Below are 14565 nucleotides of genomic sequence, written 5' to 3' on the forward strand. Positions count from 1 at the left end.
ACCCGCTCTGGGGATCTGGTTAGTGTGGGTAAAGGCTGCATTTCAGCTACAGCGGCAACACAATCACAATAAACAGCAAAGAAACCTTACACAGTCCTGGGGAAGAGAAAAACACTGGTCGCCTACCGCGGAGGTCCTTAGTGGACTAAGAAGGATAAGGAAGGTGGGGCTGGGGCTCAGAGGCAGAGCGCTGCCTGCACGGTGAGACACTGAGTCTGATCCTCAGCACCTCATAAAATAGATAGATAGATAGATAGATAGATAGATAGATAGATAGATAGATATTATGTCCAACTATAATTAAAAAACAAGTATTTAAAAAAAAAGAGGAAGTAGGAGCACTCTAGGGAGCAGGCCTTAATCTGGGGGTGGAGGAGGCTTTCATTATTGTTTTAGCATAAGGCCAAGGCCAAAAAGTATTAGGAAAAAGTAACTAAAGATAAAATGCCAAGCGGAGAAACCTGTGTAACTTACTCAACAGAGGAAGTATTAAGCTCTAAGGCGGAAGGACGAAGACGTCCACGCGGAAAAGCCACAAGAGAGAAACAGGCGGAGCGCACGAAAAATCATCCCTGAAAACAAGCCCAGAAATGACGGAAGAAGGCAGGAAAGTGCTGAGGTTTGACAGCAGCCAGAGAAACACAGAGGAGCGGAGGTCAGTGGCCTCCAACCAGAGCAGGGAGAATCAGGATCGCTGTTTGGATGAAGAGGGGACTAAACGGCACGTCCTGTGCTGTGGCACCGCTCTTCATGGAGGAGGAACGATGGCTGTCCAGATCTAACAGCCCATCCCTTGGGGATTCCACTCGAGGGATGTGTCTCGGCCACGCGCAGACTCTCATTTCAATACGTCAGGGTATGCACACTGCACAATTTTTTAACTGAGGATTTTGAGAAATTCGGTGTTCTTCTTGGAGGCTGGATAAATGAATGATACTATTGACATCCCTGGAATTTTATGCTGTTAATAAAGATGAGGCAGAACTCGCCCGTGCTGATGCCACAGTCTGCAGCAGTTTGGGGTCACAGGACGGAACATATGAAGCCTTTTGTGTGGGAAAACCACCGCTCCACCGCAACCACACGTGCAGCGTTGTACACAGGCATACGTCTCCTACCAGACACGCGGACACACGTGCATTCTACTGTCATCCATTTCAAGTGGGTGGGAAGCTGGGGGACACCCTGACCCCCGTCACTCTGAGTCTGTGGGAGCTGGGGACATTTTTGCTCTCGCTTCTTAGTCTTTTGCCTTGTCTGAATTACTTAAAAGTAGATGTTCCCTTCTCAATGATAAAGATACATAGAGCAGTCCAGATGCTGTTCCCTGAGGCCTCCAGGGACTCCGAGGTGCCTGCTGCCTGGTGCACCATGCTGTAGGTCCCTCCCCGCACTGCTGTGAAGGCCACTCTCTGTGCATGGAGCCTGGGAAGGCAGCTGCTCGTGAGCCTCATGAGCCTCTTCTGGAGACTCACTGGGGGCTCTCTCGGGCTTGTCCACTGTCTGTGGAACCCGCATCGATGCTGCTGGCTAATCTGACCTACGCCTAAGAATGAGAATACAGCCAACGGCAGCGGAGTGGGCTCTCCTCTGAGCTCTGCTGGGCCACACTGGTCAAGACGTGAAGGCTCACGAGAAGCAAGGAGAGTGCAGGGAGTGAGGCTGTCAGCTAGCATGGCCCTCCTGAGAGACAGCCATGCCTCCCGTCCTCCCACGGCCGGTGCCGTCCCCCAGCAGCCCTCTGCTCGCCTTCTTTCCCATCTCTCATCTGGCACCCCACTCACCTCCTCCTGTCTGTGGCCCCAGGAGAGCAGAGACATGCGTCTGTTTTCTCCATGATAACAGCCCAGGGGCGGGTGCTGCCTGATGGGTGGACAGCCATCGTCTTCCCACAGTACCATGACCAGTGCCCAGCAGTGTCTCCAGATGGCCATCTGGAGCTGGCCATGAGGGTAAGACCCAGGTTGTAAAGATCAGTATCTTCTCCCCTGCTGGTGCCGAGGGCTGGGTCTGGAGATGGGAGGCCTCCTAACCCAAACTCAGATCAAAGCCTGGCTGCTGGACGGCACCGTGAAGTCCTTGCCTGGACTTGATTAAGTCAAGAAACTCTCCTGGCCGTAAAAGACATGTTTCAATTTAAAAGTCTTCCTCTTTTTCTGTTTTTGAAAGTTTGAGCTTCCCAGATACTGGCTTGCTTCTCCACCCCAGCCTGAGCCTCACAGGGACCCAGGGGCCTCCCACGGGTCATGCTGGCACCTGCCACAGGATGGCTACCATGTCTGTCCCTTCCCAGCCCTGCACACTGCTGGGGCTGCCACTCAGACCTCCAGCCTCCTCCCTCTCTGCTTTTTGGAAAGAGTCCGTTTGCCAGTAAAAATGCCCCCCACCCAAGGACACAGGGCCAGGCATCCTTTGGAAAGCCCTCTTCTTAAACACAGGCTCAGGTTATGCTGGTGTTTAGGTTGTGGGGTCTGTGAGCGATTTCACAAAACTCTTCAATCATTGTAAATGTGAAGACCTTTTTCACAGCAGAAGAATGAGGGCTCCCGTACAAATGCCTCTCATGCTAACCATTCAGAGACTCTTAAAGAGGGACCCTGGACATGAAGAGGGCTAAATATTCAAAGAGGAGAGAAAACTCACAGACCCTCCTGGGAAACACCCAGGACGTCCAAGGAGGTGGACAGCAAGACCCAGACAGAGTCTAGGGCCCCATTTTCCCTCAGTCGAGTTAATCAGATGTGATCATCCATTTAAGGAATTAACTTATAAGCTCTCCAGTTTATTGAACCATGCCTGGTTCAATACTGGTAGCTATAATGACTTCATTTGACTTAAAATAATTTTTTTGAGAATGATATTCAAGATTTTAACAACCACAGTGGCTCCCAACCAACCAGAATGGACAAGGGGCATGGTCATAGCTGCTGGCCCACCAGGTGAACACTAGGCAGCCTCAGAAACAGGCGTCACTGCCATTGCATGGGCAGGGAGCAGCCTCAGGGAGGTATTGGATTCTTGACATACTGGACGTCCCGTTTGTCTGGGGAGATGGCACTTCGTCTAGCGCTCTGCATGCGGAACATCTACGTCTCTTGTCGGGTTTGTGCATAAGATGCTGGGATGGATGCCAGGGCCTTGCACAGACTACACAAGTGCCCAGCCCAAGCCACACCCCAGCCTAACCCTGGCCTGTCGTCTTTAAATGCTTCCGTGTGAAGTCCGTCTCATGGTGGGCTCTGAGCAGAATGGCCGAGTGCCTCATGATGTGCACCAGCCTCATGCAAAGAAACACCTGACCCTCCACAGTGCTCCCTGACGTGGAGTCTCAGCAGGGTCACCACGCTGTTGCTCAGGCCCAATTAGAGAGGAAGTGGAGACTGTGCAGATGGCGGGGGTCTAAAGAATGCCTTCGGGTCACTGTGTGCTGGTCTCATGGAGATGACCCAGAGTTGGTGCTGAGAGCATATTGAGCATCTGCGGCTGCTTCCAGGATAAATATTCAAGCTGTAGTTGGAATCACACACGCTGGCATTCAATTAAAGGCCTTGGCTTCGGGGTCCTATTTCTGAAATGCACAGGATCCACAGCCGCATTGCAATTTGGGCGATTCACATTGAACACATACCTATGCCTTTTTACTTAAATGTACAAACCGTGCTAAGCCCCGAGGCGACTGCACTGAAATGCATTTCTGATCTTATGACACTCATGCCCTGCTACAGAGAATTAACTGTCCCTCATTCCCAGCCACCTTGTGATGTTACTGATGGGAACAGACTGAAATTTCTGTGTAATTTCCATTTGTATTGTATTTAAATGTTCAGGACACATTATCTGTCAAAGAAAACATCATTTTATAAAATTATTCACAATTCCTGACGTAGCGACGTCAGGCATTACAAACCATTCTCAGGCTGTTTCCCAGAAGTGTCACTAGTCCACGAGTTCAGTCCGGTGCTGTGGCTTGGTGACTTGCTTTCCTCCTGTTCTTGGGGGACAGTCTGTCTTGTTTGTTTTCACTACGTGCTTCTACGGAGTCCACTGAGACGTCTGTCCTTTTCTGTGGTTGTTGCTGTTGCTCTTTTATCCCATACATGTGGAAATGGAAAGACGTAATAAAGTATAAAACATGCTTATTTCTTTGATTTTGTAGCAATGAGCAATCGTGCACTTTGCCAGACCTACAGCTGGTGACAATGCACATCCCTGGAACCCAGCCCAACAATGACAACACAGAGGTCTGTGGGAGGGCCCCGTAGCTGCACTTGGGATCGGTGCCTTTCTTTACATTCGTAGTGTGTAGGTCATGCTTTATGAAATAGCACAGGTATGCACCTGCTGGTTTCCTGACTATTCAATGTAGACTTCCTTTCCATGTTCATGATGCCCCTCAGTCTATCGAGACCTGTGGGTTCCACCCTCTTCCAGCCTATGACGTCAGCATTCCATCTCACTGCATCTGTCCATCCACCCATCCAACCAACAGTCCATCTATCACCCATCCTTCCAACCATCCAGTCATCCATCCATTCATCCTTCCATCCTTCCATCTATCAACCCATCCACCCATCCATCCACCCATCCTTCCATCCATCCATTTATCCTTCCATCTTTCCATCCTTCCGTCCATCCATGCCTCCACTCATTCATCCACTCATTCTTCCATTTTTTCCATCCATCTATCATCCACCCATCCTTTCATGCTTTCATCCAACCATCCATCCTTCCATTCTTCCATCCTTTCCTTCTCCTCCCATCAATCTTCCTGTTCATCGTTCTATCCATCCATCCTTTGTATTCTAGCCATTTTTGAAGGGTTCTTATGTATCTTGTGATCTGGAGATAACTGACACAATCCTTGTCTTGAAGGGACTAAAAAGACTTACAGAGAGTTCATTATTGACCCAGCTTGTTTTATACCATTTGTCTTGTTACTGAAGCTGCTATGTTCTGATATAAACAAATAATAATGTTTAAAAAGTAAAAAACAAAACTGTTGTCAACTTTATTTGAATTATTCACAATTACTTTCACCCATGTCAATGATTAAAACTGTGGAATTACATTGAATTATAATTCATCTCAGATCTTATGAAAAAGCATCCATGTGTCACGTTCTGAATTTCCATGTCCCCCATTGTATATTGAGACACAACCTCCGAGGTAATTGTGCTAAAAGGAGGAGCTTGGGGTCCACCTTTAGCTCATGAGGACCTGCCCCCACAAATAGGATTAATGTCCTTGCAAATGAGGTCCAAGGGAGCATGCTTGTCCCTTCTGCCATGGAGGGCACAGGAGAGGCCATGCACATGGAGCAGGCCCTCACTGGATGCCAAGTCCTCTGGCTCCTCGACCTTGGACTTCTCAGCCTCCAGAGCTGTGAGCAATGGGTTTGTGTCTGTGGATTCCCCAGCCTCAACACACACACCTGCGAGGCCCTGACTTACGGACTCTCGTGGAAACCACCGACTGAGATCCAATGGTCAGCATTTAGGAATCCAGAGGACAGCCCTCCCCTTACAGACTGGAAGGCTGTCGTGCACACAGCCCTGGAGTCCAGCGCTTGCCGTGTCTCTCCTCAATACCCTATTCCCCAAACCTCCTGGTTTTCTCATCTTGGGATAAAATCAGTTCAGCAAGAGGTTTGTGCCAAACAGGTTACATAGGGTATCAATTTTAATGTTAAAATTGAATGTAGACAATATGAGAATATATCTTTTAATTAAGGAAAATTGTCTTCAATTTTTTAAACACGTACATTAAGCCTGGACCCATTAGCCCTGTGAGAAACTGTGCCATGTGAGACTCAGTCACATCTGATCTTATGTCATTTCCACAACGACTTCGCTCTTCAAAGTAACTTCACATACATTGAATTGTCATCAGAACATCTGAAGAGTTAAGATTCGTGTCAATTCTAAAGAGGTCTAAAATCTCCGTTTCACCTCTAAGTCAGGGATTTATATGAAATTGACCTCAAAAGCAGATTTTAATTGCAATTTTGGAGATTTCTGCTTTCTTAAAACTTCAGCTTCACCAACTTTCCCACCCGGGAAGCAGCCGCAGTGAGATGGCTCCCAGGGCCTCTCCTCAGTAAGTGGGGCCTGGCCTTGTTTCCACCGTCACCCAGATGGCTAGCGGTGACCATATTTTTGTAAAACTCTTGGAATACCAGAAAATGGCCTGTCTTGAAAAGCTACAAACAATGATTTCAGTACATCCCTTAAAATCCACAACATTCCTAACACCAGGAAGGCCTTTGCCGCGAGGACTCCTGCCGGGCCCTGGCCCTGTGGGTGCCATCACAGCCTTTGGCAAGGAGAGCTGACTTCCCTTTTGACCTTCAGCAGCTGACCTCGGGGGCCCTGGGACGAGGGGAGGGCTCAGAGCACACGGAGGCCTGTGTAGATGGGCTCTGGCTCTGGCCGAATCCTGGGTCTATCATGAAAGCCCCCTACGGTAACAATGAAAACAAGGCTGGCCATATTTTGGTCTTTTCAGTGATGTCCACCTGGGTCACTCTAGAGAGCCTCATCAGCATGAGGACAGGAGCCGCTGAGGGCCTGGACAGGGCTGCCCCTGGCACTTCTGCTCTGCTCCTCCATGGCACTGCTGTGACAGTCACGACTGCGGGTAGCGGCAGAGGACACCCTGGTTTCTAGGCAGAAGATTTAAATGTTTAAATTGTGTAAGTTTAGAGGTCTAACCACACCTCACAAACTGTTTTAATTTTCCTTTTTGGAAGGAGAGATGGTGCAAAGAGTGAAAACGGATCTGTGACATTCTCCGGGATCTCAGGGCCACGAGCGGAGGGTGCTGGTCTTGGAGCACACTTCCGCGGCCCTCAGCTGGCATCCAGGGCTCTCCAGTCCCTGCCCTATCTCCCACTGCCAGCCCTGCCCTTGCGAAATCCCTCTAGACAAAGTTGACTTGGTGCAGACAGAACCGGCTCTGCAAAGGCGGCCACAGGTGACTTGGTGCCATCCTTGAGAGAGCTGCCTGTGCTGCCCAGGTGATGGGAAGAAGCCCCCCCACCCACCGCCGTGGACTAAGGACCAAACAGCTGAGGCCTCTGAGGCCTGCATGCTGCACTGGGACCACCTAGTGACCAGCCTCACAGCCCCGATCACAGATCACATCAGACAGGCAGCATCCTGTCAGGCTGGTCCACCCACAGCCCTCAAAAGGCAACTTGGATCCTGTTTTTTCTTTTCTTTTTTTTTCTAAGTCAAGTTTTTTAAAGTAAATTTTTGGACTATTCTACATGAAAAAAAAAAGTGATTTCTGAGGCATCCATTTGGCAAAATATACGTTAACTAACAAGACAGTTTTTATTTCCTTTCCTTTCTTAAGCTCCTGGGTATCTACATTAAAAGGAGTTTCAATTGTAAATTATACACAACATAAATGAGTCATTTTCCATTGTTAAGCATGTGATTCATCAGCATCGGGCACAGTCGAGGCGCTGTGCCACCGCCACTATCTATTCCCCAAAGTTTTCATTACTTCAAAGAGCAAATCTAAGCCTCACTGGTCGTGCTAGACTTGGTTAGCAGACGAAGGCATGAGAAGCAAGTGTAACGGGTGGCCAAGGTGACACGGTTGTCATGAGCCTGGACGTCTTGGGTTTTGAACCGCAGGGGTTAAGCTCAGAGCTCCCAGCGGAGCCCAGGATGAGGGCTCCCGTTCAGATCCAGGTGATCAGCAGGCCCACTACTTCCGAATTTCCCCTTTCCTCCAAAAGCCGTTCTCTTCCCTGTCGCCTCCCCGAGGCCCCTCGGCGATCCCCTGGGACTAACTCCAGCAGGCCTTCGCTTGCCAGGGGTTCCTGGTTTTTGCAGAGAATTAACTACGTCAAAGACCAAGCTGAAAGACCCAGGACATCATGACAGCCACCACAGTGCATTATTTCAAGTCTGAAAAACCAGAATTGAGTTTTTCTTTTACTGGGGACTTTTTAATTTTGACCCAAATATGAGGAGCTGTTCCCTCCTCGGCCCAGGCTGCAGGCCCTGGCTCCGGCCTTGGCAGTCAGAGGGTAGGCTCACTGCCAGCTTGAGCCAGTTCCTCAGCCTTGGTGGTGCCGACTGGCCTCCCTTGAATCCACACTTGCAAGTGCCCCAAAGTTCCCTGTCACCTACTGAAAACAGAGATCTGGAGGAATTTGTGACTGAGGCTCCCAAATTCCTCCACATTCCTCTGGCCAGCAGACTGGACCCACTGAGGACTGTGCCCTTGGATATAGCTGTGGCAGCACGGAGACATTTTTGTGAATAACTAAGAGAAAAAAAATGCACTCAAATCTCTCCTAAACTGTCAATGCATAAGTATTTCTGGCTTTAAATGGTATTTTTAACGAGTATGTATTTTCACCGTGTACACACTCCGGCTCTCACTTGAGGAGTTACATGTTCCCAGGGTGTATAAGGGGGTGTTTGGTTTCAGTTACGCACTTGGGGAAGTGTCGTGAGTCAGAGGAAAGAGTCAATTACGCAAGGAGAGTGTGGGGATGGGATTCCCGGGCAGCCCTCCTCCCTGGTGCTCCGGTTACTGCAGCCTGGGCACTGGTTATCCTAAAGGACCTGGTAGATGCCAGTGCACCTGAGGCGTGAGTCTGCTGAGTGGCTGTCCCCAGAGCTGCAGCCTTGCTTCCAGCCAGTCTCAGGCCAGGCTGGTTCCGGGACCAGGGCAGGGATCCCAAGGGGAATCGTTCCTCCATCCAGGATGAGGGAATCGGGTGGCTGGCATGTTGGTCCTGACTACACAATCACAATCGTGGGGGTGATGTGAGCACCTGAAGACCGAGGGAGACTGGATACAGAAATATAGTTGGGATCCCCTCTGCCCAGTGGTGCCTGCCTCCAGCCCTGGCCTCCCCTGCCCTGCCCAGCAGCTCTGAGCTGGAGACGGAGGAGGGCAGTGCCCCTGAAGGAGGGGGATGTCATCACAAAGGTCCTTTCCTGCTGTATACAACCCAACCAACGGGCATCTGGCCTTGTGGTGAGTGTGGTGCTGAGTGACAAGGAAGGGAATTCCCACCACTTACTTCTGCCCTGGTACTGAGGAACAAGGTCTGCAGGAGCCTAGGATGCATTCGTGTCCCTGAGGTCCCCATGGAACACAAGGTCACTTGAGGGAGGAGGAGGTCGAGCTAGTCTGTGATCTGACTGGACAAGGTATCCATGTGGGTGCTTGTTAACTAACAACCCAATTTTTATTTCCTTTTCTTTCTTGAGGAAAAGGTGAGGTGGAGACTGTGCACGGGGTGGATCACATAGTACAGAAAGGAAACGGAAGGGATCCAGGGGCAGGAGAGTGCTCTGTAGCTGGCTAGGCCACCCGTGGATGGGTTCTCTGTCTTGCCCTCCCAATCCAATACACCCTCTTCCCGCCTCTCTCCTGCCAAACTTGCCAAACGCTTCAGGCCATCTGGAAAAGGTGATCGGGCAGGGCACAGAGGTCAGCAGACACTCTTCATGGAAGAGACGGGGCTGTGTCTGCTGTTGGGACTGGGGCTCACAGTTTCCCACAGAGCCTAGATCTTTCCACCATGGCCCCGTACACATCTGCTGGGTTCTGAAGGAGAGTCCCTCAGGCAGAGGGACATGGAGCCAGTGAGGGCTGGGCCCGAGGCGGGGCTGTCCTCTCAGCAGCAGTTACGAGGACAGCACCTGGCCCCAGCTTCTGCCCACTGCAGTGTAGCTGCGACCACAGCAGCCATGGAGCAAAGGGGTGCAGAGGCAGAGGCAGCCTGCGCCATGTCTGCAGAGGTCTGGCTCTCCATTCTCACTGCCACTGCTCGGCTGAGGAGGGGTAAGCGGCTCCTGAGCCTGTGTTTCCAGTTTGTGAAATGGACACCTGTGCCTGGCACCAGGCAGGGGCTACCTGGATGCCCGTCAGGAGGTCGTGGCGTGGTCAGCACCTATGGCCACGAAAGGCGTGACACCAGAGAGTGGTGCCTGAGGGAGAGGGAGAACAGGAAAGATGTGCCCCTGCAGAAGGACCTGGAGGAGCAGAGAGCCACCAAGCAGAGGGAGGGAGGAGTGTTTGGATCACTGAGTGTCACTACAAATCAGGTAAACCTAAAAGCTGAGTCTGCGGTCTCCGGGGGCAGGCTTTTAGAGGGCATTGCTGCCTTGCCAGCACCCGGGGCCAGCGCAGTGATGGGGGGTGGCCTTTGGCACAGCATGCTCTGCATGCCTCCCAGCAGCAGCAGCCTGCCCCACTGCTCTGGCTACAGAGCCATTCCCACATCCTAGGTCCTGGCCTCTCCGTTAAGAAGTGATTCTGTGAGCTTCCATTCTCCTGGTCACCTGAGCATAGCTTTTCTGGTTTTGTTTATTATTATTATTATTATTTAGAAAAATACAATCCCAAAAATGTCATCAGCGCTGGACCACTTACATATTCATGCACATAGAAGCCAAGAGCCTGCATATTTCTGGATTATGAGAAAAGGTACCATCTAAATTCTCAAAGAGGAGGGCCTGAACATCAGGGGCCCGATTTGATTGGTCTAGGGGCCAGTTTCTGCCTTGGTAGAAACCCAAGGTTTCAGATTTACCTCTGTGAATAAATAAAAAAAGTAAATCAACCTCAACAATTCAAAATCAATTTTGCATTATTGAAACACATAACCGTATGTTCTGATTGCATACAAACAAAAAGGAAGAGGTGCTGTCTTCTGAAAGCCAGCTGCCTGCAGTGAGGTCTGTCCGTGGACCTGACTCAGGAGTGGCAGGCTGCTAAGCCATCTGGCTGGAGGAGGCTAAGCAGAGGGCGCTCTGTCTCAGGTGCTCTCTGTGTCCCGGGTCCTCTTTCCTGCTTCCTCTGGTGCATTTTCTGCTAAGGTTTTACAAATGGGCACTGGGGTGAGTCAGACCATCTAAGTGTGATCAGACTTAAGTCTAGCACACTAGCAATGAGTTTCCCGGCATATAAATGGCACACAACCTCATGTGTCTCCCTCTCCTCTGGGTGTGTTGGTAACACACAGGCCAGCCTCTGGAAGCCTCTGCAAAGCCTCAGGAGTAAAAATCCAAGCATGCTTATATGCTGGGTGTGGCACACGATCAGGATTTGGTTATTCCAGGGAGGGGCTTGTGTCCCAAATAGTTCTCAAACTTTTAGACATGGTAGACATTCGACCAGGCCAGAGACGCTGATCCAGCATGTATGGGGCTTGGCCAGGTAAAGGGACTATCACATGTCCATGGGAAGCCTAGAATGTTGATCAGCTGAAGGGCTGAGCAGCTAATATGGAGGGCTTGGGCGGGGCGGGGGGGGCATTGGAGGTGTCCCCAGGGAGAAGCAGAGAGCAACTGGGAGCCCAGTTCTGCTAGAGGAGTCTGGCTTGTGCTTGCTTCTTTGGGCTTCTTCATGTAGACTGGATTGTCACTGATGGTGGCAGGACCCTGAATGGAAGGGTCAAAGGAGTGTAGCAGAAGGTGATGCTGTGCCCTCTTCTTCCAGGCAGTCCTGGGAAGAGGGAGATGATTTGGGCTGGGACCTCGACTTCCTTTATTCTGCTGCGTCTGGGGAAGGTTCCCACCTGTTGCAGTGGTGCTCAAAAGGGACCTGTGTGGTGTCAGCAGAGGTCGGAGTGTTCAGTGACACGCTAAGGTTCAGGAGTGATCTATGGTGGAGGTTGGCTGTCATGATAGGTAGTGAAAGAGATGACTGTGGACAGTGGAGAGGAATCCAGAGTCAGCGCACTGCCTGGACAACAGGATGCACAAGGTGGGCCTTTGTGAATGGGCATGTGGTGGGCACGGGGATGAGGCTCCAGGAGTTTCAATAGCCTGGAATGTGGGGAGAAGCTGATCCAAGAGGCCATTTAGGAGGTGACTGTATCATTTCAGAGAGGTAAGAACAGGAAGTTAGCAGAGACAGGCGGAAGGCAGGAAAGCTTCTGTCAAAGGCTCCACCTTGGGTGGCTCTTGGGGGTGGAAAGTGCTGATGCAGAAGTAGTGAACCCTTACATGATGCCCAGTCTGTTTTCTGTTGCTGTAGCAGGGTCATGGAGAGTGGGCGATAAGTAAGACAGTTCTGGAGCTGGGAAAGTCTAAGGGTCGCTCCTGCCGACAGCCTCCCACTGCATCAAGACGTGGCAGAAAAGTGAAAGGGCACGTGAGGTGTGCAGGAGACAGGGACGGGGCCCAGGTCTGCCTTGTGACCATCCACCTTCACGGAAAGCATTCATCCCTCTTAGGGACCGGGTCACCTGGCTTGCCCCTGCACTGAGGGTTACTGGAGAAGGTGGACCCCAGTCTGTAGCAGACCTTCCACCTGCTGTTGGCCTTTCTCCAGGGCTCAGGATGGTTCTGGCACACCACAGGTGCTCAAGCGAGTGGGTGTGCCATAGACAGGTAACTGCGAGGGGTTCCCCAAGCTGGTGAGTGCCAAAGTGTGAGTGGAGGGAGGTCAAGGGGACAAGGCGTCAGAGGGGACAGAAGAGCCTGTGGAAACGCAGGTGGAATGTGGGAGTCCTCCTTGGATGAGGCAGCAGGCAGGGGTAGGCACTCAGCCTGGAGGTTATTACCAGTCAAGGGGCCTGAGGGGACAGAGCAGGACTCCCAGCGACCACACCACCCCACCCGACCCAGAGAACCCAGGTTGCAATGGGGGTGGCCCCCCGCCCCATGAGTGCAGGCTGGGACCTCCTGTGCTTTTCTTCCCGGAGCCCACACATTCTGTTCCCTCTGGAAAGGCCTGGAGCCCAGGCGGGTCCCTGGCTGGTCCACAACAGGCAGGGCTTTGTGCTTCTCTCTGAAATAAAGCTTTTATCTTAGAAAAAGAAAACGTATCTGATACAGTATGTCCCAACCCCAGTATTCAGGCCTTTCTCAACTCTAGGGAGGGGAGGAAGTCCTGGGTTCACTGGGCCATGGGAGGAAAACAACAGAGAAATTTACTCCTAAGTCTTCCCGCCCCTTCTGGGTTTCTCTAATAACGTGTTTAAGACACACAGGAAATTTAAGCCACAACTTGGCCTTGATTCCCCCCGACCCCACGTCATTCTTTAGATGTTTGGGAAAACCTAACTACATGCCAGGGGAATAAGTGTCCACATGTTCGGGACAACAGGACAAAGGGACCACGGACTCAGGCTGCTGCATTCCGTGTGGCAGTCTAGTGGCACAGGGGTGGCCTCCGCGGGGAACCATGTCCCAGGGTCTCTGGGCTGGTTGGGAGAAGCCAGTATCCCGGACCGTGTGGGGAGGGCGGATCACAGGAGGGTTCACTCCGGCTTCCTGGCCCAGGGCGTTGGGCGTTGGTGTCGCCCAACGCCCCCAGTGACCCGGACTCCGTGCACGCCCCCGGTTCTCTCCGCGTCCAGCGGGTCCAGCACCAGCAGGCCACCGTGGCCGCTGCACTGCCCTTCGCAGCAGCCTTAGGGCGTCGGCAACAGGCTGGAGCGAGTGAGGACCTCGCGCTGCGGTCCCAGCTTGGGCTCCGCTGTCGCGGCAAACAGAAGGGACGCCTGGCATTAAAGTGACGGCTGCCTTAGGGTTCTCAAAGCCCTGAACTGCAGCGAGACGGAGTGGACCGTGCGGAGAAAATTCACTGGGTATCGGAAAAGCCCCGCAGCCCGCGCGGGGGTGTGCGTGCCGCGATCCCGGCAGGGGCCCGCCTCCCCGGCTCAGCCCGGGCACTTCGCTGCAGTGGGAATGAGGTCACCCATTGTGCGTCCGAGCGGGGGCGGGGAGGGAGAGGAAGTGGGATGAAGAGAAAAGGACCGGCTCGCGGCGGCGAGCTCCGGGCCAGCCCCAGACGCCGCAGGAGTGGCCGGCTTCCGACGGCCGGCCTGGAGCGAGGCCCGCGTGCCAGGCTGTGCCACCCCCGGGGCCGCGCGGGTGCGGGGAGCCTGGACGGGGCACTTTCCTGGGAGAGGCAGGGCGCGGAAACCATCTTAGAGAAGATGCCCTCGCCGCCGCCCGCCGAGGGAGGCTGCGCTCGCAGCGCCGGCCCCTCTTCCTGTGCGTCCGCGTGCGTCCAGGGGGCGGAGGAGGGGCACCGCCTCCCTGGCCCTGCGGCTTGACCCCCAGATTCCGCTCGCAGCCGGGCAGGGCGGCCTCCATTCCCCCGCCGTTGGCTACGGGTCTTTGTCTGCGGCGGGCCGGGGGGCGCCCCCTGCTGGCAGCCGGGGCCCGCGCGGGGCTCTCCTGTCGGGTCTGGCCCCAGCGCTGTGCGGGGCGCCGCCACGCCGACAGAGGTCGTCCAGCCTGGCTCGGCAAAGGGGGTGCCGAAGGCACGCGCTCGAGCCCCGCGGGGCAGGTCTTCCTCCCAGCCCAGGCAGGGGCGCAGGAGGAAGACCGAGAGGGTAGCTGAGCCGCTCCCTTCTGTTTTCAGCAGATTCCTGCGCTCTGCCGACAAAGGCTTTAACCCGAACCCCTGCTGAAGACCCCAAAAGTCAGACCGCCAGAGGGACTAAATGCAACATGGGAAGTTTCACCTTGAAAAACACGATGTCTAAATGCATCCTAAGCCCATTTGTGATTGAAGCACAATAGGATCTTTGAGAACACCCCCACCCCACCTGCCTTTTGTGCAAATGCTTTT

This window comes from Spermophilus citellus (genome assembly GCF_964194105.1).
Source record: "Spermophilus citellus genome assembly, chromosome: 12".
Lineage (NCBI taxonomy): Eukaryota > Metazoa > Chordata > Mammalia > Rodentia > Sciuridae > Spermophilus > Spermophilus citellus.